Here is a 6,000-nt window from a genome sequence, read left to right as displayed (position 1 = left end):
AGAAAAGCTTGCACTGAAACCACAGTGGAATGCATTATTCTCTCAAAATACATCCTGAGAGTCTCAGGAGATTACTTCTTGCTGTTATATTACATACTCCAACATGAAGATAAATGCCTGATGCCAGCTCCTCGTTTAAATAAAAATATATTGACAGCACTGACAGATTTCCTCACCCTGTTTATTGTAATATTTTCTGATCATTCATTTGTGAAATATCCTTTTACTTGTGGCGTGTTGGAAAATGAATAGTCAAAGTTAAGGTTCAGTCCTTGTAGCCTACATTTTTTTTTAATCATACAGCTCTTTGAATAACACCTCTCTGTGCACTTCTCCTTTAACAGGAAGGGAAGAAACAGAAGCCTTTTTAATTCTCTTTCAGGCGGGTGCCCTTGGCTCTGATGTGCACAAATACAGCTCATCACTTCGGAAAGCCAAGGGCCAGGGCTAAGGTGACCAAAGGACATCTGTTGTCCTGCTTTGTTCCTCCCTGTTTCCATTTCTTTCTCCTCCTTGGTTACTTTATTGTGCAGAAGGCAACACACAGAAGGCACTCAAAGCGAAAGCCAGTGTCTCTGTGTGTGTGTTGTGAATGGAGGTAAAAGAAGAAAACCTTGACAAGTGTCAGCACAAATGGTACAAGATGGTCATATCAAACACAGTATTTTAGAGCAAATCTCTAGATGTGTTTCAGCTCACATGCAGGGAGCATTTTTAAAAGGTGGGTGAAGTAATGGAAGCACCATATGTGATACATAAACCCAGCAATTATGATGCAAAAGGACAAAATTAAAATGGACACCAGTTAATAAATTATTTAATCTCCTTACAAATCCAAAGACTGGAGGTCAAAGGTGACAAAGCAACAGCTGTTGTCCTATTTTATGCCTCAGTATTTCCATTGCTTTCATCCTGGAAACATGATCGTGTGGGAGGATGCATGTTTAGAGGGCGTCTCACCCCTGAAAGGCTGAGTCACTCGTCCTCTCTGACTTACAGACTCCCCAAGCTGACTGGATCTTTGCCATGTACTGATTTGTCCTCACAAGGTCTAATAGTTTTGTTTATTGTATTTATTGTGTGATTGTGAGTGCTGTGTTATACAGAGGATGTACAATCTACATCTCATGTAATTCATTCAGTTGCACAACAGTCTTTGCCTCAATTACTGTAAATCACTCCTGACCTGGAATAGCTTTAAGTGTTCATAATAACATAATGTCAAATGTTATTTGCAAATTTGACTGAAGGGCAGGCAGGGTGAGAGAGAGACGGAGGAAAGAAAGTCTAAAATGTGAAAACATGGAAAAGACAGATGGGAACCCACAAAACAGAAACCAGACAGAGTTTTATCATCAGAAAAAAGATTTTGGTGTTATGTGACGTCCAGCATGGGAGTAAGACATAGCTAGGTTGTTTGCCTCGATGAATTGTTACACATTTCAAGAGGTAATTTAATTTGAGCATCAGGCCGAGCAGAGGTTTGTTTGCTGAGCACACTTTTGTAATGTTGTTTGTAATTTAGAGTGCAGTCCTTTTCATGCGTTCATTATTTTTACAAGGGCTTACTGAGTGTGTATACTGTAATGCGTTTTGTGTGTTTTGTTTGCTTTTAGTTTTTCAGGTCATTTCACCCCTGTACTAATTCATTCTCATTTTATTGTTTGTTCTTGATAGCGTATTCTTCTCATGATATAACCTTGTGATGTTTAGTGATAAATCTCAGCTGTCTGCCTGTCTTTGACACACTGTGAAACTTGCCAGGCCTACATTAAATGCATTATTAACAAGTAGTCCACTGGGTACAAATACTGTTGTCCTGTGCAGCCATCTAGCTCAGCACTGATTCCAGTTCACACTCCCTGTTGTGACCTATATATCTGTGTCTCATTAAGTATCTATGACGAATGTTGGTTTCTGAGAAATTCAGATACATTAGAAAAATGACTCTGCATGTGATCATACTGTGGTTGGTAAAGGAATCGATTTGGGAAATATGCTTATTGCTGTGAGTTAGATGAGAAGATTAATACCAGTAAATATGACTCTACAGCCACTTAGCTTAGCATAAAGACTGGAAACGATTAGGCAGTTCTGTCCAAAATTCCCAAAATACTCCTCACTAATGAGTACTTTATACATTGTTTGTTCATTCAAAAGCTAAAAAGAACCTGTCAAAACAACAATACACCATTTTTGGTTGGAGTGCAACAGCAGGAGCAGCCCTATAACCGCAACTGTCCATTATTGACTGAATAGCTGGGTAATGAAGTTACATCATTGGTCAGTGGGCTGACTGTTGCAGCTCCCCCACTGGGATGAATCAACGTGAACTGTTTTCTACTACGTCCTCAGTGGGCGTTTACAGCGGGTTTACTCATTGACTGCAGCTTATTCCAGATTTAATGCACTAAGGCTCTCTGAAACCAAGTCAGCAGATGCCCTACCTCAGTCTGCACCTGACTCCCATGACCAACTGTCGGAGGAGCACATAGAGGCATCGTTGGCCTGGTGAGTGACGTCTGAGGCCTTGGCACCAGCAAGGAGCATCATGTCCCTGCTGGGGAAGATACTGGCAGCTCATCCTGTGGCGCGCCTGGCGCTGCTGCACATGAGAAAACTTCCACAGTTGGTTTGCGTGGCTTTGGCTGCACCAAAGCCAGGACAAACAGTGCACCTCAGACAGTAGGAGAGAAAACAACTCTCTATGTGCCAAGAGGCATGAGGAAGAGTGCACAGTTAAAGCACCCCCAAATAATAATCAAAATGACTCTTCTAAAGTCAGGAACACACACACACACACACACACACACACACACACACACACACACGTACAGTATTAACAGACTGTGAAATATATGCATTTGCACTTTGTGTAGTCTATATTCAGATTAATTAACAAACTAAAACAAACCCCTTTTGTGTGTCTTATTAGCAATTCTGTGTTTGTTACCTTACCCATTAGCAACAGATCTGCTAGCCTAGCATGACAATGTATAGTTATTTTGGCACATTACCGCAAAGTTTGCCTCTGAGAGTTCTGGGTTCCTCCCAATTGCCACACACCATTTAATGATCTGTTTGAGTTTGGCAGTGATACGGTAACAAGTACAGTGACATCAAAACATCAATACTGGTGTTGATACTGACATTTACAGCAAATGTATATAATAATCTGCATTTCATAGTTTGAAAATGGCTCAACTTGTCATCTGTTGTTTAAATTCATAATGCCCACCTCACTCAGCCTAATGCTCTTTTTCAAATACATGTCAATTGAGACAGACAATTTTAGCTTCAGGAGTTTACAGCAGCTACAGTAGTGTTGTGCTGCTGACGGATATCTCTCAGTGTGCAACTGTCCATGGGGGGAAGAGCTGCTGGCAATCACAAAGACAACAGAAATCCTCCTCACATCTCACCCTGCAGCAATTCAACTTTGTGGCTGTCTGTTCCTGCAGTTATCAACTGGTAAAATCTTGTTTTAAAACACTAAAAGCTCCCCCTCCACTTCTCCTTCCCTCAGCACTTTCCACTCTCTCTCAGCCCCTTGCCCCCCCCTTTTTCCTCTTTTTTTGTTAGCATATGTCAAAATCATGCAGTGGGTGGAGTTAGGCTCTGACCTGGGGTTGCAGTTACTCTTGAAATTGGTATTTAATCACTATTTAAGACACAATAACATACATTGGGGTGTCTATTTTAGAACACATTTTCTTATTATTTTAGCAATGAAATGTACCATAGTCCCAATAACTTTTTAGCAATCTTTTATGTCATATTTAATTCCTGTATATAATTTTTCAACCCTATATGCTCTATGCATATTTATGTCTGGTATACGCATTTTTTAACCCCTTTACACTGGCTCCACCTATCAAACATGGAGCCTGTCAGTCTTCTCAAAAGAAATCTTACACATACACAAACATAACAAATGTGTTTTCTATTAGTAATGCAGGATTCCCTTTGTAACAACATAATGTCATATAATAAAAAGTTGAATATCTCTCAGACCCCATGAGCTATCCCAAGCGTTCCAAATATAAGTGTAATAAACTTATTGGAGCTTCAGTGTGATTTTGTTAAGTCAGCACATCTTAATTAGGTAGAAAGTGTTAAACATTGTCTACTGTGTGGGAGACAAAACCAAAATAAAACCAATTAAATGCTATAATATAACAAATCAGAAACCATATTTTTAGTGTTAATTACGGGAATGATTTACTCTTGGTGAATTATCGAAGTAAATGATTTTAGAGACTGCACTGCAAGAATAGGAGAAGAAGAGTGGAAAGAGATGATAGATGGGGAGTAAATGAAAGAGAAATGTGATTTTCTCTGTATCACTGCTTTGTGTACTGTTTAGCCATCATGAAAGGAGCTTTGGAGCAAGAACAGAATCTAAAGTTTCTTCCATTCGTCTGCCTTCAAGCTAGAAGTTGGGGCAGAAACCATGCACATAATTAAACCAGTCTCTCCCCACAATCATTACAACATGGGAGCGGCAGCTTCTTTTTGGAACAAGAAAAGTAGCTCACCACACACTAAGAGGCCCCACTGTCCCCAACAAACACAGACCAACACATACACACAAACACAACCTGCTGACTCTACTTTCTCTTATCTTTCAGCACATAGACTTATGGCACAACTCCTAAAAAATAATTCTAAAACAACTGATTCGATGCAGAAGAGAACACTTTAACACTTTCACACAAGATAGAGGCAGGATTTTGACAACTCAAGTTTCCAGTATTCTCACACATATGGTATGCTCTCTGCTGCCAGTATATTAAGTAAACTTGGCTAAAACTAATATTTGATATACCCTCATTAATACAAAAGGATAGACAGCACAAGAGCATACACTGCAGTCTCCAAAATGACCTTTACGTTGGATCCATATTTCAACAAAAAGATGTACATGGAAATTGTATTAGACTGCAGTGGTTTTAGGTCAGCATACGGAATAAACTGCATGCATTTATGGATATAACATGCAAAGGCCTCCATGTAGAGATACACAGCGTATTAAAAACTGGATGTAAAATTTCAACCTCAACATGAAAACACTCAGTGTCTCATACTCAGCATAAAGCAAGCGTCACATTCCTGCTGCTAGGCACTGATATAAACAATAACACTGATTCTGGTGGACACTCTTCACACACGCAACTGCATCCAGACAACAGATGAGTCATGTTTCATTTTTAGATCAACTAATGATAATGGTAAAAACACTTCATGATTGTGGTCACGTGTAGCTGTAAGCACAGGGCTGAAGTTTAGATTTAATTTCAACTACAGCAGCAATTTAATATCATATTTGCCTACTTATAAAGTAAGTACAGTATAATATTGAGGTATTGGTACCTAATTTGAGTATTTCTAGCCCTGTAGAATTCTACTTTTTACCCCACTAATTTTGTCTTATTTGGTTTGCAGATAAGTTTTAGATATTCTATGAAGTGTACTGCATTGCCTTACATTAAATTATTAAATAGTTTTAAAGTAGTTTCAGTGCTTAATACTCCATCTTAATACTCCTGCTATCACTGGCAAGGTGTAATCTACAATGGCATCTAAAGACAATTTAGCACTTACAAAGAGTACATACTTGACTCCTTTTTGTGACACAGAAATTCGTCAAATGAATGAATTATTTACTTTCACAAATGAGCAATTCTAGATTTTAAAAAGATTGAAAAAAAACATGGTATGCTTTTCATCACAACCCTGTACGATAAATCTCCCACATATAAGATCCTCTAACTTCAACTCTTCAGAGGGATGCAAAGCAATGATGCCTCGCTTCTCAATATAGAGCTTACACTGCCACCTTGTGGTTATTTATAATATTACAGCTTTCTACTATTCCCTGCTTTTGTTGGCATGAACATTTTGCTTATTTGATTTAATGTAAAACACAATGATGATTAAGGTAACCATTGATGTCAATACAATCACAGTTCCTTTTTATAGAGATCTTCAAGATGAACT

Source organism: Scomber japonicus, chromosome 3, assembly GCF_027409825.1.
Source record: "Scomber japonicus isolate fScoJap1 chromosome 3, fScoJap1.pri, whole genome shotgun sequence".
In the NCBI taxonomy this organism is placed as follows: domain Eukaryota; kingdom Metazoa; phylum Chordata; class Actinopteri; order Scombriformes; family Scombridae; genus Scomber; species Scomber japonicus.
Note: the sequence above shows the minus strand (reverse complement) of the source record.